The following is a 20,532-nucleotide window of genomic DNA, read 5'->3' on the forward strand; positions in this document are numbered from 1 at the left end:
TCACCACCAAATGCTGTGCAGTTTATTCTAACAGTTGGAATTAACTGTATTATTTGGAGACATAAAACAATGGTACTGTGCGCTTGTTCAATATAATTTAATTGCGTTTACAATACGCCATATTCTAGTTAGGCTACATAATGAACTCCTGTGAATAAAAAATAAATACAAATTGTGTAGCGGCGACCGCGCGCACAAATCAACGCTGTTCTTCCGCGCTGCGGCCAGATGCCAGGGGGTATGGAAGGGAGGGGTTATGATTGGCTGAAGTGGGTTTGTTGCCTTGGCAACGGAGAGGGGTTTGGTAGCGTTGCTGTGCGGCGTGATCTGCGCGTTGCGTGTATGAGGAAGCAGCTGCGGATGTGATCTCCGACACTGTGAGAAACTGAGAGACACCTGAACACACGATTCCAGCCACACTGCTATTTTACAGGAACCGCGTGCATGATTGTAAGTAGTTGAAAAGATATGCTTATTTCATTTCATGGTGTGAGATATCACGGAATGCGTTGTGTTTTCCAATGGCCGGTGAAAGGCAGCGCGAAGTAAATGAGAGCAGTAACTGATAGCTCGAGCAGCCAGCATGGCAGTTCTATAGCGGACAAACATGTAACGTTACTTCCCCCATTTGTTATCCGATCTCTAGCTTTGCGTTATGGTAAGCTACATAAACAATGTTATATGGAAACGTTTCAATTATTTAGTATATGTTTTAATATTTTTTTACTTGAGTTTCTCAACTCTACAATATATACTATACTAGAGCTACCTTGTGCTAAGAAGTTGTTTTGGCGTCTTGTCTTCCATGTGGCATTAGCTATCGAGCTAACTGTAGCAAACTTCTTTTGTGACCGAGCAGTAGCCAACAAGATACAATTGACCGTCCAATGTTTTTATTCCGATTTGAGCATGCATTAAACACCTTTACAGACGTATATATCAATTACAACAATGTGTAGCGACGGTGGAAGTAGCTTCGCTACTTTCCTAACAGTTTTAAGGGTCATATCAAATGGCACGTTTTCGCATGCAGTCATTCTATGAACACGTACCGTTGTCGTTTCTTGAATGTGTTATGTTTACTCCCCGGTTTCATTCGACGTTAGATTGCCATGAGTCATGACACGAGTCTGCCTGCAAGTTCAACCATTTGTCAGACACCACATCGATAACTGCCTGAACTTATTTCATGTATTAAATGAGGTCATGCCATCTGTGTAATTTGCAGCATGGAGTAATCTGAAATAGTATTTTAAACCTTAGTTGTTGATTTGTTAATGCAAGAACGCTTTTTCATTTGAGGAGAAAATGTAGGGCAATTTTGTTGGGCGACAGTAGCAGGGGGTGTTACCATGTTTGACTCTGTAGCCCATTTGCGGTGTTGTCGGTCTATCAAACAGCGATAGTCGCTTTGATAACTTCTTTTTTTGTGTGTGAAATGAGTGAATTATTTTTGTTATTGATTCCTCATTGAGTGAAATTTCCCATGACACGTGGTCCAGGGGATATCGAAGAGCTGATCAAGCGACAGATTGGTTGCTAACCTTTAATTTCTTCCGCTCAGCCTCTAATGTCCCATGAGTTGGCCTGCACTCAATGCAATATATATCTGGATGGACGTTGAGTCAAATCCTCAATCACTCACATGCAGATTGTCCCACGTTGCAATTTTGTCAGTTGAAATGGAGCCTGGTCTTTGACAATGCATTATGGGACAGCGACACAGCTCACTGATGATGGAAGACACAGCAACTCTGAAGAAGACCCTCGTCATATATTGGAACATATCAGCACATCCCTGGACATTCAATGGGTTTAGTGTCAAATTGCCTTTGGAGTAGCTACAGGTAACTGCCAAAATAAAGGGAACACCAACGTGGTGTTTTAAAGGAAAGATTTGGACCGTTGTTTTGGTGTCATTTCATGTGTATCTGAGCTATTTCCATTAAAGCAGGCAGAAATTCAGCCGGTATGACTTAGCATTGCGATAAAGCCGCTCTCATTACACTGGAAGTTAATCAGAATGTGACTTCTAGCAAAAACATACATGTCGGATGTAAATACTGGGTAATGTCATAACGCAGGAGGTCGGGCATTGGGCCACCACGAGCATCCAGCACATCTTCAATGCGCCTTGGCATAGATCAGGGATGGGCAACTGCCCCCCCCCCCCCCCCCCCCCAAATATATATATATACACACTGGGGCTGCGAGTTGCAAAATTCCGGGAACTTAAAACAAATTCTGTAATCCTCCAACCAGGAATTCTGGGAATTTATTGGCATTTCCTGGAATTTTGCTGCGCACACATTTTTGGGAACTTAGTCTGGGTCTCACCTTATTGTTGAGAGTTATAATAGTAGAATACACAAGGTGACATTTCTATATTTGGTTATCCATCAGTATTTATTTTCTTATCAGTCACTCAATTAGCCATGTCAGCTAAAAAAAAGTAGATTGGTAAATGATTGATTTTCTTTTAGCATATACATAGCATATCCACAAAATGTTGCTTAGGGCCCCCAACAAAATGTTGCTGATGGCCCCCCAAAGGCTAGGGCTGGCTCTGACTGCATGTGTGAGAATGGTTGTGCGTAGCTGATCTGCGAGCCTCCTTATGAGTTCACATTTTGTGGCCCACAACCCTGTCCATGTTGCCGATCCCTGGCATAGATTCTAGAAGTATCTGGGTCTCTATTGGAGGGATGTGACACCATTCTTCCACAATAAATTCCATTATTGGATGTTTTGTTGATGGTGGTGGAAAACGCTGTCTCAGTCGCCACTCTAGAAACAACCTTAAGTGTTCAATTGAGATCTGGTGATTGAGACACTTACACACACACTTTAAACCCCCTATGCTCCTTTGAGACCACTATTTCAAAGTCACTGAGATCTCGTCTACCATGGTATCCAGAATAATGGCCAACTGGGCATTTTTATACATGAACCTAAGCATGGTGGGATGTTAATTGCTTAATTAACCCAGGAACCACACCTGTGTGGAAGCACCTGCTTCCAATACACTTTGTATCCCTCATTTCCTGAAGTGTTTCCTTTATTTCGACAGGGGGACTCTGAATTTGTGAGGGGGACACTGCCTTGTGCTTGACCTCAACGGTTGATGAAACCAGTTTTAAAATGTCTGTAGCAAATTGAGTTATAAAACTATGATTTAACAGCAAAAATCAACCATCATTCTGAGGACTAAGGTGTCACATTTTTGGGCAAGTGCCATATTTTAAATGGTACATTTTCACCCCAAAGTTATAGTATGGAGTACGCACTAACACTGTGTCTGTGGACATGTCTCATTACGTAACACTTTTTCAAGTTCCTGTAAAAACTTGTCTGCTTTTAAATAACGTTTTATTTACCCATCATCATCTAGATGAGTAGTCCTTAGATGCCTTCAGAATGAGGTTCTATTCTCAAACACCCCCTTGGCCTTCTCATTATCAAACGGCTTAAATTGTGGAAAAGTCCAATTTTTTAAAAATTGTATTATTATTGATAACTTCATTTGAAATATTTTTTTGTTTTCGGCGTTATGTTTGACCCAGGCCTTTTCATTAGGGTAGCGTTGTTTAAAAAACATTTAAATATTAATTTGTAACTTTTGGGGATTTATGGTAATGAAATTTTGAATGTTTTTAAAATGCGTAATATCTGACAGCAAAACATAATATTTATGAAATAGATAAGTACATATCCTAATCTCAGAGATTCCAGAGGGCATTTTGTAAAAGTTGATTCTTGAGATTATTTTTAAATTTAATTTGACCTTTATTTAACTAGGCAAGTCAGTTAAGAACAAATTCTTATTTTCAATGATGGCCTGGGAACAGTGGGTTAGCTGCCTGTTTTCTGAGAATGACTGCTACACTAAATCCATGAAATTATCACAAGATTGTCTGACTGTTGGTGGCCAATTCAACATTTTTTGTTCTCCATAGGTGTGGCAGTTGGTGTGATAACATACAATAATAATATCCCCTCTCGTGTCTGTGTGATCATGTCTCCCCCTTTCTCTTACAAAACAGGATGATGATTTGGATTGAAACGTGTTGCCTACTGTAGTTGTCTTGTTATGCAGGCAAGTGCGTGTGTGAGATTAGGGTGGGGAGGGGCAGTGTTCCTGTTTTGTCAAACAGATGCTGTTTGCTGACAAATGTGCCACAGATAAACAGGCCTGAGACAAAAGTAGGGAAACAGAAGTGATCAACCTGTCATTAGTTTACTGCCAGGAATTCAGGCCCATCGTGTGTTTGTGTGTGAGCACACTGTACATGATTGGTTTTCTTGGAACCATATGCTGTTAAAAATGTTTCTACCCTGTGCATTTGCAAAGGAAAGAAATGTATGTACCATAATGTACACGAGTATACATACTTCTTCTAAGTATCTTAGCTGCCTGAAGTAGTTTGAGACGTTCTCTCTTTCATGGCATTCATGACTATAAATATGCCCTGCTCATAACCCTAGTAATGCTGCTGCTAACCCTGCTATGTAATGGCTATCTCTCAGCACAGGCACGTGGTGGAAAGATTGTCACAAGTGTGTGTGTGCGTGCGTGTAGGGGTGTATGTGTTGTTGATCATCTTGACTGCTCAACATAATAAGGTTATTTCAATCGCCGGCATTAGATTCTAGAATCGAAATCCCCCCCCACCCCTTTATTTGCACTCAGCACTATGTTGACAACAACACACTAACCATATTCCACAGTGAAAGAAGACATGCCATTTTAATCAAGAAGTGCAATAGAAAGAGCCCGGTGCTTCAATTTTGGTGAATATTCTGTCCTTGTCCTCTGGGACATGTTGAAGTGTACCAGACTGACATTATCCATCTCACTCTGGAGACTAGGGAATGGAACACTAATGGTTCTGAGACATGTAGGAGGCTATAGGTGCTTTGTTACTCTTAATGCATTCATCATGCCTTGCCTATAGGCGATAGTTCTATCATAAACATGTTTCACATGGTAATATGCCAGTTATTCCGCTTTCCAAGAAGTAAATACTGTTAGATTGCATGTTCTTCACATGCATTAGTGTTAATTAAGGACTTATAAGGCTTGTATGTCTGTTACTTTAAGGCCTACCAGTCTGTGAATACAAAGCATTCCCTATTACGTTAACAACAATGCCATGTTATCAGTGTGATGGACTTCGACCCAGAATGATGAAAGGTTAGCCTATACCTCTTCAGAACTATAGTTGTGGTCTGTGTAGGGGATTGTGTTTTAGCTGGGGCTGTTTAATGGAGGCCATCAGGATTAGCAGCAGTCCTTAAATAAGTTGACATATCTGGAAGTCTGTTATGGAGACCGAAATAGTTAACTAACCTCTGTCACTCCTATTATTCTATTGACTCCGGTGTGCTAAGGTGCTGCACTCAACACCCTTTATACCCAATTAACACTCAAGGTGTGAAAATAACTGGTGGTCTGATGATGTGTGTAGCGACTGGGCCTATCTGAACATTCTATAGTAGCGTTTGGGGTTTGAGATGGTGTTAGAATTAGAAAACACACTGCCTGTAGGAACAAAAACGGGTGAGTTTTGTGCCGTTCATGTAGTTAACTAAAGTACCAGTCTGATCAACAGCCAGTCTTGAAAAGGTCTGTGATTTAACAATGACCTTCAAACATTGTGTTCTCTATGCGTGGTTGGTTGGTTTATTTTTGTAATTAAACTAGTAATATCATCAACCACGTGTAGTTATCTAGCTTCTCCTGCGTTGCATATAATCGATGTGGTGCCGGTTAATTTCTCATCGAATCACAGCCTACTTCTCCAAACGTGTGAAGATTTAACAAACACATTCTCGAAAAGAGCACTGTCGTTGCACCAATGTATACCTTGCCATAAACATCAATGCCTTTCTTTAAAATCAATACACAAGTATATATTTTTGAGCCTGCATATTTAGTTAATATTGCCTGCTAAAATTCATTTATTTTAACCTCTCTTGGGTAGTGGGCAGTATTTTTACGTCCGGATGAAAAGCGTGCCCAGAGTAAACTGCCTGTTATTCAGGCCCAGTAGCTGGGATATGCATATAATTGGTAGATTTGGATAGAAAACACTAAAGTTTATAACACTGTTAAAATTATTATGAGAGGTCCTCCCAGATTGCAGTTCCTAGGGCTTCCACTAGATGTCAACAGTCTTTAGAAAGAGTTTCAGGCTGGTTTTTGGGAAAATGGAGCTAGAGGTTGTCGTTTTTCTAAGTGGCTCCCATTTTGGCTATAGTGTTTCCATGCGCGTGGGTGGAAGTGCATTCTTTGTTATTTATCTCCAGGTAATGAACATACTATTATCCGTCTTACATTTTATAGTTAATTTACGTATTAGGGTACCTGAGGCTTGATTATAAACATTGTTTGACTTGTTTGGATAAGTTTATTGGTAACGTTTGGGATTCATTTTGAAGGAGGGAAACCGGTGGACTATTGAATGAACCGCGCCAGCTAAACTGAGTTTTTATGGATATAAAGAAGGACATTGTCGAACAAAAGGACAATTTGTGATGTAACTGAGACCTTTTGGAGTGCCAACAGAAGAAGATCAAAGGTAAGGCATTTATTATACCGCTATTTCTGACTTTCGTGTCACACCTGCCTGGTTGAAAAATGTTTCATGTTTTTTGTATGCGGGGTGCTGTCCTCAGATAAGCACATGGCGTGCTTTCGCCATAAAGCCTTTTTAACAAGAAGTTAAGCTTTAGTTTGATGTATAATACATGTATTTTCATGAATGTTAAATATTTATATTTCTGTCATTTGAGATTTGCGCTCTGCAATTTCACCGGATGTTGGCCAGGTGGGACGCTACTTAACATTGAAGGTTGTGCAATGTAACAGCAAAATTTAGACTTAGGGATGCCATCCGTTTGATAAAATACGGAACGGTTCCGTATTTCACTGAAAGAATTAACCTTTTTGTTTTCGAAATGATAGTTCCCGGATTTGACCATATTAATGACCTAGGGCTTGCATTTCAGTGTCTTATGTTATAATTAAGTCTATGATTTGATACAGAAGTCTAACTGAGCGGTGCTAGGCAGCAGCAGGCTCGTAAGCATTCATTCATTTGCCAGCAGCTCTTTGCTGTGCTTCAAGCAATGAGCTGTTTATGACTTCAAGCCTATCAACTCCTGAGATTAGGCTGGTGTAACCAATGTGAAATGGCTAGCTAGTTAGCGGGGTGCGTGCTAATAGTGTTTCAAATCGGTGACGTCACTCGCTCTGAGACCTTGAAGTAGTTGTTCCCCTTGCTCTGCAAGGGCCGTGGCTTTTGTGGAGCGATGGGTAACGTTGCTTCGAGGGTGGCTGTTGTCAATGTGCTCCTGGTTCGAGCCCAGGTAGGGGCGAGGAGAAGGACGGAAGCTATACTACTGAAGGTTACTGCCTTTACGAACATCCAATAGTCAAAGGTATATGAAATACAAATGGTATTGTTGTAATTGTCATTACAAATGTATTAATAAAAATAATAATTTTGTCCGATTAATCGGTATCGGATTTTTTGGGTCCTCCAATAACCGGTATCTGCGTTGAAAAATCATAATCGGTCGACCTCTACTTCTGACCCACTGGAATTGTGATACAGTGAATTATAAGTGAAATAGTCTGTCTGTAGACAATTGTTGGAATGCACAAAGTAGATGTCCTAACCGACTTGCCAAAACAAAAAATTTTGTTAACCAGAAATTTGTGGAGTGGTTAAAAAATTAGTTTTAATGACTCCATCCTAAGTGTATGCAAACTTCCGACTTCAACTGTAGACGTAGAGTAATTGATGTGCATATAGGACGTAGAGTAATTGATGTGCATATAGGACGTAGAGTAATTGATGTGCATATAGGACGTAGAGTAATTGATGTGCATATAGGACGTAGAGTAATTGTTTATTGATGGTCTCAGCATGACTCCCTGGCTAAAGGGTTAACTGGTGATTATTTTAAGATTGATTGTTTTTTATAAGGTAAGTTTAATGGTAGCTAGCAACTTACCTTGGCTTCTTGCTGCACTAGCGTAACAGGTAGTCTCCTCGTGGAGTGCAATGTAATCGGCCACAATCGTTGTCCAAAAATGCTGATTACCGATTGTTATGAAAACTTGAAATAGGCCCTAATTACTCGGCCATTCCGATTAATCGGTCAACCTCAAGTCAGAAGTTTACATACACTAAAGATATCCTATCAGAAGCTTCTAAAGCCAATTGACATAATTTGAGTCAATTGGAGGTGTACCTGTGGATGTATTTCAAGGCCTACCTTCAAACTCAGTGCATCTTTGCTTGACATCATGGGAAATTCAAAAGAAATCAGGCAAGACTCCAGAAAAAAAATTGTGGACCTCCAAGTCTGGTTCATCCTTGGGAGTAATTACCAAACGCCTGAAGTTACCATGTTCATCTGTACAAACAATAGTACACAAGTATAAACACAATGGGACCACACAGCCGTCATACCGCTCAGGAAGGCGACCCGTTCTGTCTCCTAGAGACGAACGTACTTTGGTGCGAAAAGTGCTAATCAAATCAAATTTATATAGCCCTTCGTACATCAGCTGATATCTCAAAGTGCTGTACAGAAACCCAGCCTAAAACCCCAAACAGCAAACAATGCAGGTGTAGAAGCACGGTGGCTAGGAAAAACTCCCTAGAAAGGCCAAACCCTAGGAAGAAACCTAGAGAGGAACCAGGCTATGTGGGTTGGCCAGTCCTCTTCTGGCTGTGCCGGGTGGAGATTATAACAGAACATGGCCAAGATGTTCAAATGTTCATAAATGACCAGCATGGTCCAATAATAATAATCACAGGCAGAACAGTTGAAACTGGAGCAGTAGCACAGCCAGGTGGACTGGGGACAGCAAGGAGTCATCGTGCCAGGTAGTCCTGAGGCATGGTCCTAGGGCTCCGGTCCTCCGAGAGAGAGAATTAGAGAGAGCACACTTAAATTCACACAGGACACCGAATAGGACAGGAGAAGTACTCCAGATATAACAAACTGACCCTAGCCCCCCGACACATAAACTACTGCAGCATAAATACTGGAGGCTGAGACAGGAGGGGTCAGGAGACACTGTGGCCCCATCCGATGACACCCCCGGACAGGGCCAAACAGGAAGGATATAACCCCACCCACTTTGTCAAAGCACAGCCCCCACCCTATTTCATTGTGGAGCTTTTTACTAGGATTAAATGTCAGGAATTGTGAAACTGAGTTTTTAAATGTATTTGGTTAAGGTATATGTAAACTTCTGAATTCAACTGTTTATACACAACAATTAGTCTTCAGTGGAAGAAAGATTACTAAGACACAATCACATGAAGGCACAGATGACTGGTTTTCATGGACAGACACAGTAGCAAGATGTTCACCACTCTGTTTACTGTTTCTCAGGCCGTCTAGACTTAACCGTTCATGTAGCTTTAGTATTCTGATCTTAAAGTTTTGGTCATGGAATTCCCAGTGCGTCATGCATCTGCAACTGCATGTAAATGTGTGTCCAGATGACCTTTTACCGGGCCGTATTCAAATGGAATTGGCCAGTCCGCAAACGAGCAGGCAATGTTAAAGGGATTGCAAATGGGTTAGCTTAACTCTTGGATTTCTAAATATTAGTTAGCTTGCTAGCATTTGAGGCCAGCACACACGTTCCTCACACGCTGGGAATGAATTTCCTCCAACATTATTATGCCTCTGGAGAATTGTGGGAAAAGTGCTGATGATTTCACCCACTGTATGTGCTTTTGGTAGCCTGATTGCGTTCAGACTGAGGAGAAATCTGCACACGATGCATCCCTGACTACCCCCTGATGTGTCAGCTCAATGCTTGAACACAATCGTACCATAAAGCGACTTGTGCGTCTAGACCCGTATTTTCAATGTGATCTTTGTATTAGGATAGCAGAAGTCCCATGTAAGTGTCAAGTGTAGACACCACCTCAGTGTTGCATGAAAAAGTGAAACAATTCAACCTGTATTCAACTCAGGCTGTGTGATTTTAAAGGTGCGGTATGTGGAAATCGCACCGCTATTTCCTGGTCGCAAAATTATAATAGTTCGCCAAATTTCAGTTTGAGACAAAAGAAGTATAGAGAATCATTGTCCCTTGTATCTAATCTGCTGTGAAGTATCTTTTAAATAACCAAAAATATTGTATTTTAAGCTTTTTGAAGCTGGTGTACAAAACTGAAAGTATGACACAAACAAAACTAAGAACGGGAAGTATAGAACAGATCTAACGCTTCTTAGACTTGCTTTCAATGAGAGAGACAGATCTACTGTCTAACTCACATTTCTATGTGAATTTGGTCAGTTAGCCCAAAAAGTTACATATTGCAGCTTTAAAGGAAGTGAAAGAAGAGCAGAAAAACAACAGCGGTGTGCTGTCTTGGTTCTTTATTTTAGTCTTCCTGATTCATGTCAGGACCATATCTCCTTCTTGTCTTTGAGAGTTGTCCCCTTTGGGTTAGTAAGCTCTCCTCTTCTCCTGCTCCTCTCTGGCCATATCTGGTGGTTTCTGGTTTATCCCACTGAAGCAGCCAATTTGTCTGTTGCCGCTGCCTCCTCTATCAACCCATCAAGGCTCTTGTCTGTCTGCTGATATGATCTGGCCTTTGTTTGGAGGTTACTGCTTTTAATGACTGCAGCTGCTCACATATTTCATCTCCTGACACACACACACACACACTGCTCAGAGCCACGGACCAGACGTTGTGTACCTTCTGAAAGCTTCTCTGATCCTGTCTATTTAAGACTAGTGTGACTTTACTAGTAATGGAGGAAAAATTGATACAGTTACATACCGTGATATTGTACTGTATAATATTGACAATATCGTAATATTTTTGTGCTAGTTGGCTGTACCTGCACCAAAAATCCAGTTTCTTTCATAGCTTAACCGAGTTTATAATGGTTTAGGCCTATGTTCAAAGAATGCACAACGACTCACATTGGTGTCAAATTATTACATTGGTGTCAAGTTATTACATTGCAATCTATGTCAAGAAAAAAGCTGAGACGAGAGGGTTTCTAGATGAAATAATTTTTCTGTTACGTCATTGATTTGAATAGACTAGTATTAACAAGCGTTGCTGAAATTCTCCACATGTTTCGCCCACATCTTCTGGAATGAGCACATGCATTTTAATTTGTTACGAAAGTTGCGTAGTACTACCCTTTTAATACATGATTCTGCAGCTTGTGAGTGTTCTGCCACGTAGCTCTGTGTTAGCTGGGGCAATGTTTGCACACCGACTGACTGAACTCTAAATCACATGACCCTTAAGAGAGAGCCATCGCTGAACACTGATAGTCTGAGTTGTACTTTGGAAGGCCAGAGCTGGCAAGTGTCTTCACTGACATTTTCAACCTCTCCCTGACCCAGTCTGTAATATGTACATGTTTCAAGCAGACCACCATAGTCCCTGTGCCCAAGAACGCCAAGGTAACCTGTCTAAATGACTATTGCCCCGTAAAACACTCATCTGTAGTCATGAATTGCTTTGAAATGCTGGTCATGGCTCATGGCTCACATCAACACCATCATCCCAGACACCCTGGACCCACTCTAACTTGCATACTGCCCTAACAGATCCACAGATGACGTAATCTCTATTGCACTCAACACTGCCCTTTCCCACCTGGACAAAAGGAACACCTACGTGAGAATGCTGTTCAGACTACAGCTCAGTGTTCAACAGTATAGTGCCTTCCGAGCTGACAAGGTAAAAATCTGTTGTCTGCCCCTGAGCAAGGCAGTTAACCCACTGTTTCCCACACGTCGACGATCCCTTTCCTCCTAGCTCATCACTAAGCTCAGGACCCTGGGACTAAACACCTCCCTCTGCAACTGGATCCTGGACTTCCTGACGGGCTGTCCCCAGGTGGTGAGGATAGACAACATGTGCCATGCTGGATGTGATTTTTACATGTAGAATCACATGAAAATGTCAGCAGTCAGACATCAACAGTGCTCTGAACAATCGGTAGACAAATGGAGATCCACATTCCACTGCAACACTTTAGTTTAGCCTACTTTATTAATTTATATTTTTTATTTGATCCCCCCCTCTTCTCCCCAATTTCGATCTTGTCTCATCGCTGCAACTCCCTAACTGGCTCGGGAGGCGAAGGTCGAGTCGTGCATCCTCCGAAACGTGACCCTCCAAACCGCACTTCTTAACACCCACTTAACCCGGAGGCCAGCCGCACCAATGCGTCGGAGGAAACGCCAACTGATGTCAGCCTGCAAGTGCCCGGCCCGCCACAAGGAGTCGCTAGAGCGCGATGAGCCAAGTAAAACCCTCCCCTAACCCGGACGACGCTGGGCCAATTGTGCGCCGACCAATGGGACTCCCGATCATGGCCTGTTGTGATACATCCCGGGGTCAAACCCGGGTCTGTAGATGCAGTACCTTAGACCGCTGCACCACTGGGGAGGCCTAGGTTAGGCTATCCATCTCACTCTCTCCACTAGTATGTGAGCTAAAGGACCGTGTTTGTCCTCACCACATACTTTCCCTAACGGACTCGCGCTATATATACCCTGCTCAAAAAAATAAAGGTAACACTAAAATAACACATCCTGAATGAATGAAATATTCTTATTAAATACTTTTTTCTTTACATAGTTGAATGTGCTGACAAAATCACACAAATTATCAATGGAAATCAAATTTATCAACCCATGGAGGTCTGGATTTGGAGTCACACTCAAAAATTAAAGTGGAAAACCACACTACAGGCTGATCCAACTTTGATGTAATGTCCTTAAAACAAGTCAAAATGAGGCTCAGTGGTGTGTGTGGCCTCCACGTGCCTGTATGACCTCCCAACAACGCCTGGGCATGCTCCTAATGAGCCAACTCCTGGACAGTCTGTGGTGCAACGTGGCGTTGGTGGATGGAGCGAGACATGATGTCCCAGATGTGCTCAATTGGATTCCGGTCTGGGAAACGGGCGGGCCAGTCCATAGCATCAATGCCTTCCTCTTGCAGGAACTGCTGACACACTGCAGCCACATGAGGTCTAGCATTGTCTTGCATTAGGAGGAACCCAGGGCCAACCGCACCAGCATATGGTCTCACAAGGGGTCTGAGGATCTCATCTCGGTACCTAATGGCAGTCAGGCTACCTCTGGCGAGCACATGGAGGGCTGTGCGGCCCCCCAAAGAAATGCCACCCCGCACCATGACTGACCCACCATCAAACCGGTCATGCTGGAGGATGTTGCAGGCAGCAGAATGTTCTCCACGGCGTCTCCAGACTGTCACGTCTGTCACGTGCTCAGTGTGAACCTGCTTGAATCTGTGGAGAGCACAGGGCGCCAGTGGCGAATTTGCCAATCTTGGTGTTCTCTGGCAAATGAAAAACGTCCTGCACGGTGTTTGGCTGTAAGCACAACCCCCACCTGTGGACGTCGGGCCCTCATACTACCCCCATGGAGTCTGTTTCTGACCGTTTGAGCAGAAACATGCACATTTGTGGCCTGCTGGAGGTCATTTTGCAGGGCTCTGGCAGTGCTCCTCCTGCTCCTCCTTGCACAAAGCCGGAGGTAGTGGTCCTGCTGCTGGGTTGTTGCCCTCCTATGGCCTCCTCCACGTCTCCTGATGTACTGGCCTGTCTCCTGGTAGCGCCTCCATGCTCTGGACACTACGCTGACAGACACAGCAAACCTTGCCACAGCTCGCATTGATGTTCCATCCTGGATGAGCTGCACTACCTGAGCCACTTGTGTGGGTTGTAGTTGTGCTACCACTAGAGTGAAAGCACCGCCAGCATTCAAAAGTGACCAAAACATCAGCCAGGAAGCATAGGACTGAGAAGTGGTCTGTGGTCCCCACCTGCAGAACCACCCCTTTATTGGGGGTGTCTTGCTAATTGCCTATAATTCCCCCTGTTGTCTATTCAATTTGCACAACAGCATGTGAAATTTATTGTCAGTGTTGCTTCCTAAGTGGACAGTTTGATTTCACAGAAGTGTGATTGACTTGGAGTTACATTGTGTTGTTTAAGTGTTCCCTTAATTTTTTTGAGCAGTGTGTGTGTGTATATGTGTATATGTATATATCAGTACCAGTCCTACTCATTCCAGGGTTTTTCTTTATTTTTTCACTTATATTCTACATTGTGTAATAATAATGACATCAAAATGATGAAATAACACATGGAATCATGTAGTAACCAAAAAAGTGTTAAATCGAAATATATTTAGATTCTTCAAAGTTGCCACCCTTTGTCTTGATGACCGCTTTGCACACTCTTGGCATTCTCTCTGGTGCTCATCCTTGTTCTGTCATTTTGTTCTCATCCTTAACTCTGTTTGTATTTCCCCATATGCTTGCCATGTGGGTACTGTTTGTCTGACAGTGCATGCTGTGGTAATGGGTACATTCTGTAGACGCACACACACAGAGCTTTAGAAAGGGCTATTCTCCCTGAAGTAGGGAACTCTACCTAACCTCCACTCCTGTCACTGGTCAAGTCCACAGTCCCAGAGGTGTCTCTCTGTGAGTTGCTCTGTGTGAGTTGGTCTGTCTTTGTAAATTAACTTCCTCACCAGGCCTGAGGCGTTTCCCCCTTGCTCAGTTCTCTGTTTAGAATACTGTTGGGCTTGTGAAATGTCGCCAGAGCAAAAACAACCGCTCCTTTGTATGAGGTGAAAGCGAGGCTGAATCTAACATCTTTGTTTCAACTCAACTCTGTTTGCTTTCACCTCTAGCACACATTCGACCCCATCCATTTCTCAGTGTCAGAAAATATTCAACCTCAATGAGGAATACTGTAGCATCTCTGACCTCTCATCAGTGGACCTGCTGGTCTACTGCACTCCGACAGACTAGAGACACACAAACCAGTTTGACCAACAGAGTAAGACACACACTACTCTCTCTTACTACTTGTTTGAATGACAGACTAGGTTGTAATGTAACCCCCACTCTAACAAGTATCAGCTAATAATGTGTGCTTCATTATTGTGACACACAGTATCTTTTACAGAGGTGTTAGAGGTTTGAGTCAATCGCTTTGATACAGTGTGTCTCTGTGCCTTTATCCACTTCTATCAACTCAAAATGGCATGTTTAGATTTCAATGCATTTGAATTGTAGTGTGGGGGTCATTTAAATTGTTTTAAGGGAGGATCTCATGCTTTTACTGCATTCTCAAATGGTTTTCTTCTGACAGCTGGGCTGATGTCTCTCTTTCTCTGTCAGTGTATCGTCGTCTTTGTGAGGGAGGTTTGAGGAGAATGCTGGCCTCAGCACTTTGAGCGGAGCGTGCATTGATTTCTCCACATTAGCTTTTCTCCTCATGCCTCGCTCCGCCTTATAGAGTACAGCACAATCACTTCCCTTTACAGCTAGGCCCTGCTGCCACGGCAACCACTGCAGATCGGGAGATGGAGCAGAAGCCAGTCTCCTCTTTTGTTGTCACTGAGGAAATCTCTCCATAACCTGGGTGGTGTTTAAAGGCACCAAAGCTAAGAAAACCACTGCTTCGACTATACCCACTAAGGCCATCACATGTTTCTGTACATATCTAAAGAGTCATTAAGTCACCACAAACCTAATGCCGCTGTATGTTCTTTTGTCTTTTAAATCAGTGCATTAGTAGGATAAAGTTTCCAAGGGAAATTAGCCTAATATGCCTCTGCACCTGTCTCTTGTCTGTCTGTTACCACATTTATAATGGAGGGGCTGGCCCGATGGAGAGGGTGGTAGTTTTAACTTGCAGGTGAACCGATAGGCTACCATCTGGGCCAGCTTCGGTAGCAATTTGCTTAGCACTGAGAAGTCAACAAGCGAATATCTCTCATTAGCTCTCACTCACTCACATGTGGCCCATTAACCAGCTAGCGGACCACTCGCTCGCCTTGCCGCATCCCGCTTTGATGCCTTTTGATAAGGGCAAGGATAATGATGATACTCATAACAGCGATGATGATTCACTACGCAGCGGGAATGTGATAATCAGCTAAGAGCACTTCCTTTGTGATCTTGGGATGGGTTCCCTTCAGCTGGTGTTTTGGTCTGTTTTATCTAGCATAAATAACACACACACTGCATTCAGAAAGTATTCTGACCCCTTCACTTTTTCCACAATTTAGGTTAAAGCCTTATTCTAAAATGGCTAAAATTCATTTTATCCCCCCCCAATCTACACACACTACCCCATAATGATAAAGCAAAAACAGGTTTTTGCAAATTTAGAAATCTGAATCACATTTACATAAGTCTTCAAACATTTTACTCGTTACTTTGAAGCACATTTGGCAGCAACTACAGACTCAAGTCTTGGATTTGATGCAACAAGCATGGCACACCTGTATTTGGAGTTTCTTCCATTCTCTGTAGATCTTCTCAAGCTCTGTCAGGTTGACTGGGGACCGTCGCTGCACAGCTATTTGAAGGGCTCTCCAGAGATGTTCGATCGGGTTCAAGTCTGGGCTCTGGCTGGGCCACTCAAGGACATTCAGAGACTTGTCCCAAAGCCACTCCTTCATTGTCTTGGCTGTGTGCTTTGGGTTGTTGTCCTGTTGAAAGGTGAACCTTTGCCTCCGTTTGAGGTCTTGAGCACTCTGAGCAGGTTTTCATCAATAATCTCTCTGTGCTTTGCTTCGTTCATCTTTCCCTCAATCCTGACTGGTCTCCCAGTCCCTGCCGCTGACAAACATCCCCACAACATGATGCTGCCGCCACCACCACGCTTCACCGTAGGGGTGGTGACAGGTTTCCTCCAGATGTGACACTTGGAATTCAGGCCAAAGAGTTCAATCTTGGTTTCATCAGACCAGAGAATCAGATTTTTATGTTGGCTAACTCCAAGTGGGCTGTCCTGTGCCTTTTTTACTGAGTGGCGGCTTCCTTCTGGCCACTCTACCATAAAGGCCTGATTGGTGGAGTGCTGCAGAGATGGTTGTCCTTCTGGAAGATTCTCCCATCTCCACAGAGGGGCTCGGTCGGAGTGACCATCTGGTTCTTGGTCACCTCCCTGACCAAGGCCCTTCTCCCCGATTGCTCAGTTTGGCTGGCTGGCCAGCTCTAGGAAGAGTCTTGGGGTACCAAACTTCGTCCATTTAAGAATGATGGAGGCTACTGTGTTCTTGGTGACCTTCAATGCTGCAGAAATGTTTTGGTACCCTTCCTAGATCTGTGCCTCTACACAATCCTGTCGCTGAGCTCTACGGACAATTCCTTCCACCTCATGGCTTGGTTTTTGCACTGACATGCACTGTCAACTGTGGAACCATATATAGACAGGTGTGTGCCTTTCCAAATCATGTCCAATCAATTGAGTTTACCACAGGTGGGCTCATCAAGTTGAAAAACATCAAGGATGATTAATAGAAACAGGATGCATCTGAACTCAATTTTGTGTCTCATAGGAAAGGGTCTGAATACTTAATGTAAATAAGGTATTTCTAAAAACCTGTTTTCACATTGTCATTTTGAGGTATTGTGTGAAGATTGATCAGAAAAAAATGTGTTTAGTCAATTTTATAACTAGGTTGTAATGTGAAAGTCAAGAGGTCTAATACTTTCTGAATGCACTATACACAAATAAACAGACCAAAAATATAACAGCGGCTTGCTGATCATGTTGTGAACAATGCCCCATGGTGGCGGTTGGGTTATGGTATGGGCAGGCATAAGCTAAGGACAACGAACACAATGACATTTTATTGATGGAAATTTGAATGCACAGAGATACTGTGATGAGATGCGGAGGCCCATTGTTGTGCCATTCGTCCACCGCTACAACCTCATGTGAATTCCATAGATTAGGGCCTAATGGATTTATTTCAATTGAACTGTAACTCGGTGAAATCTTTGAAATGGTTGCCTGTTGCATTTTATATTTTTGTTCAGTATATGTACATACCCACTAGAACACCATGTACATAAAAAACACTGACTGTTGATATTTAAATGTGGCTGGTGGGGTTTTACCTGAAGGATGTTGGGGGCGTGGGCCCTGGACCGGTGGTGGTGCAGCAGAGAGGAGGAGGAGGGTCTTTGCTACTAATTGAGGTTAATCACCACCCGGCCTGTTTGTTGTCCCAGACCTCCACATCATACAACAGAGTGGTTCTAATTGTTGAGTAGCAGCAGCAGATATGCCTCATCAGCCAGTTGGAAGAACTGCATTAGAAGTGAAACATGGGATCAACACGTTACATCATGCGGTTAGATTTAAGTTCAGTGTATTTTTGTTGATTGTTAGTTTTCAAATCACTTATTTAAAGATAGAGCTATATACTTTTCAGATTTTAGTCCTTTAAGTTTACACTGAATATTTGACCATCCCCAAAAGAATAAATACATATGATGGATTTTTTTCCCCCCGGAGTGGTGGCAATGAATATATATAATATAGAGGAAACACTTCTCTCTCTCTCTCTGGAGCTCCGTCTCTCTCTGGAGCTCCGTCTCTCTCTGGAGCTCCGTCTCTCTCTGGAGCTCCGTCTCTCTCTGGAGCTCCGTCTCTCTCTGGAGCTCCGTCTCTCTCTGGAGCTCCGTCTCTCTCTGGAGCTCCGTCTCTCTCTGGAGCTCCGTCTCTCTCTGGAGCTCCGTCTCTCTCTGGAGCTCCGTCGCTCTCTGGAGCTCCGTCGCTCTCTGGAGCTCCGTCGCTCTCTGGAGCTCCGTCGCTCTCTGGCTGGCTGGCTGGCTCGCTCTCTGGCTGGCTCGCTCTCTGGCTGGCTGGCTGGCTCGCTCTCTGGCTGGCTGGCTGGCTCGCTCTCTGGCTGGCTGGCTGGCTCGCTCTCTGGCTGGCTGGCTGGCTCGCTCTCTGGCTGGCTGGCTGGCTCGCTCTCTGGCTGGCTGGGTGGCTCGCTCTGTTGCTCGCTCTCTCAACCCTTTTCTTTCTACTACACTCTGTTTGTAAGGACACTTGCTGTTAGGCTATGTACAAATGTTTTCCTCTTCCTTTGAAAAAAAATCTCTACAGAAGGTTGCCTGTGGCTGAACCCCCCTGTAAACCCTGAAAGTGAATACTCAACTCCAGACCTAGACTGATCCTCTCTCTCTGAGATGTGAGATGAATGTCTAGGGCTGAGGGGTATACTGGTACACATCACATCCCTGCCCTCTTTTCTGCTCCCTCCATCTCATCACCAGGTCCCCAGAGCCTGCTCTCTCTCTCCCACTCTATGCCCTCACTCTCCCATCTCCCCCCTTTCTCCTGCTTTCTCTGTCCAGAGCAGAGCTTGACCCAATTCCTCTTCAACGACAGCGAAAGGATGGGCCCAGCCATCCTCTATCCCTCTGTGTCCCTCAACCCCCACCCCAAGCATCAGGCTCAGCCCAGACATAACCCAGACCACCCTAGCCCAGCACCAGTCGAGTCACAACCCGCCTCAGCATCACTCCAGCACCACCCCAGCCTATACCGGGAAGTTTGGTGGTTCCCCACAGACACTACCCGGTCACTGTAGGGTTTCCTCAAGCTGAATGCTGATTGGTTGTTGGCTACAGTTGACAGACACAGCCCAGCATAGATGGATTACTTATTTTCCCACTTTCTCTCGTTGGGAGGATTTGTGCCCTTAATTGAAGTGACCGCAGCAGGGTTGTCATGGTGACATGGGACAAAGACTAAAGTTTGTTGTGAGCAGGGAGGAGGAGAGGGGGGGGATGTCTCTTGCTGGCTGCCTTCTGTGCTCTTGCTTGATTGTACTATATTTTCCGCTAGTCTTATGAAGTAGCTACTGAATGTGTACAAACATTCCAGAGGAGGAAGTAAATTCCATGTACTGTGAGACTATTTCCTGTGTGTTCTCCTTTAGGCTACTGTGTGAGTCAATGTATTGTGTTGCGATACAAAATAATGTTTTGCTGTTTAGTGGTTCATTCATTGTAAACACACACAAAAAAAAAGTATTTCACCTTTTATTTAACCAGGTAGGCTGGGTCGCATTTGCAACTGCGACCTGGCCAAGATAAAGCAAAGCAGTTCGACACATACAACGACAGTTACACATGGAGTAAAACAAACATATAATCACAGTCAATAATACAGTAGAAAAATAAGTCTATATACAATGTGAACAAATGAGGTGAGATAAGGCAATAAAATAGGCCATAGTGGCGAGGTAATTATGATATAGCAATTAAACACTGGAGTGCTAGAAGTGCAGAAGATGGTAGGTGGATGGGCTATTTACAGATGGGTTATGTACAGGTGCTCTGACAGCTGGTGCTTGAAGTTACTGAGGGAAATATAAGACTCCAGCTATTTTTGCAGTTTGTTCCAGTCATTGGCAGCAGAGAACTGGGAGGAAAGGCAGCCAAAGGAGGAACTGGCTTTGGGGGGGACCAGTGAAATATACCTGCTGGAGTGCATGCTGCGGGTGGGTGCTGTTATGGTGACCAGTGAACTGAGATAAGGCGGGGCTTTACCTAGCAAAGACTTGTAGATGACCTGGAGCCAGTGGGTTTGGTGACGAGTATGAAGCGAGGGCCAGCCAACGAGAGCGTACAGGTCGCAGTGGTGGGTAGTATATGGGGCTTT

At 43.7% G+C, this 20,532-nt stretch overlaps 1 protein-coding gene across 1 annotated transcript in view; it reads left to right on the forward strand.

Annotated features, from left to right (window-relative positions):
• Window positions 1-259: 259 nt before the first annotated feature.
• LOC109900102 (forkhead box protein N2) overlaps window positions 260-20,532 on the forward strand; it is a 41,459-nt gene continuing 21,186 nt past the window's right edge. The window contains exon 1 of the mRNA XM_020495836.2: window positions 260-450. The gene's annotated coding sequence lies outside the window, so the exon portion shown is untranslated. The remainder of the gene's footprint in view (window positions 451-20,532) is intronic.

The sequence above is a fragment of the Oncorhynchus kisutch genome, linkage group LG11 (assembly GCF_002021735.2).
Source record: "Oncorhynchus kisutch isolate 150728-3 linkage group LG11, Okis_V2, whole genome shotgun sequence".
NCBI lineage: Eukaryota > Metazoa > Chordata > Actinopteri > Salmoniformes > Salmonidae > Oncorhynchus > Oncorhynchus kisutch.